Here is a 1,484-nt window from a genome sequence, read left to right as displayed (position 1 = left end):
ATTTTTATGTATTTGATTATGTGTTTGCTTGTATGTGTGTTTATACAGGTACGTGTGTTTGTATGTGTTTTTGGATGTGTGTTTATATGTGTGTTTGTACGTGTGTATTCGTTCATTTGTTTGGTTGTGTGTGATTTTGAGTTAACTCAAATGCATACAAAAATAAACAATGAAACAACCACCTCTCGCTGTGCTGAATGGCCGAGTTAATTTATGGTCTGGTAAAACAAACATACATGACACACAAACACACATGCATACAAACAAACACACATACATACAAACAAACATACACACATACAAACATACATACATACATACATACAAACAAACATACACACATACATACAAACATACATACACACAAAAAAACATACATACATACAAACAAACAAACATACAAACAAACAAACAAACATACATACATACAAACAAACAAACAAACAAACATACATACATACATGCATACATACAAACATACATACATACATACATACATAATTTGATTTATTTATAATCTGATGAACAATTAAGTTGAACACGCAGCACACTATATCTTCATTATAACTTATATTATTGTTATAGTAGTAAAAGTTGTAATAATAATAATAAAAATAATAATAATGATAATAATAATAATGATAATAATAATAATGATAATAATAATAATAATAATAATAATAACAATAATAATAATAATAATAATAATAATAATGAACGATGATTTGACACAGCCAGCTTGAAGAAGATCACCTCACCAAACATGAAAGTTCAATCACATCCCTCTCTCTCTAGCCGAACTTCGAGTTTAAGTGCGCGTGTACTTGATACAGATGTTAATTGGGCTTGTGGCTGGCTGGTTGATTGTATGTAACAGAAATGTCAACTCTGACATTGATCCCACTGTGATTATCATCGTCGTTATCGTCATCATCACTAGTATCGTTATCATCGTCGTCATCATCATCATCACTATCATCATCATTGTTAGTATCGTCATCATCATCATCATCATCATTGTTAGTATCATCATCATCATCAACCTCATCTTCTTCGTCGTCGTCATCATCACCAGCCTGCTCTTCTTCCATAATTTACGACCCACATTAACTGGCCATAAAAATACAACAGTTTAACACGTCATCATCTTCATTCCTCTAACTTTCATTCTTTCGTTCACTCATCCGTCCATTCATTTTCCATAAAACCATCCACGACTCATCCATCAATATTCATCTATCATACTATCTATTATCTATCCATATTTATCGTCAAATTATCAAATTATAATCTCCTATATCATATATCTCTTATATCATCTATCAATTTTTTAATCCATCCATTCATTCATATATCTATCTATCAATCCATTCATCTATTCACTCATTCATTCATTCATCCATCTATCCATCCATTCATTCATTCATCCATCTACCCATCTATCAATCCATCCATCTAATCCATCTATTCATTCATTTATTCAT

Source organism: Helobdella robusta (genome assembly GCF_000326865.2).
Source record: "Helobdella robusta unplaced genomic scaffold HELROscaffold_34, whole genome shotgun sequence".
Classification (NCBI taxonomy): domain Eukaryota; kingdom Metazoa; phylum Annelida; class Clitellata; order Rhynchobdellida; family Glossiphoniidae; genus Helobdella; species Helobdella robusta.
Note: the sequence above shows the minus strand (reverse complement) of the source record.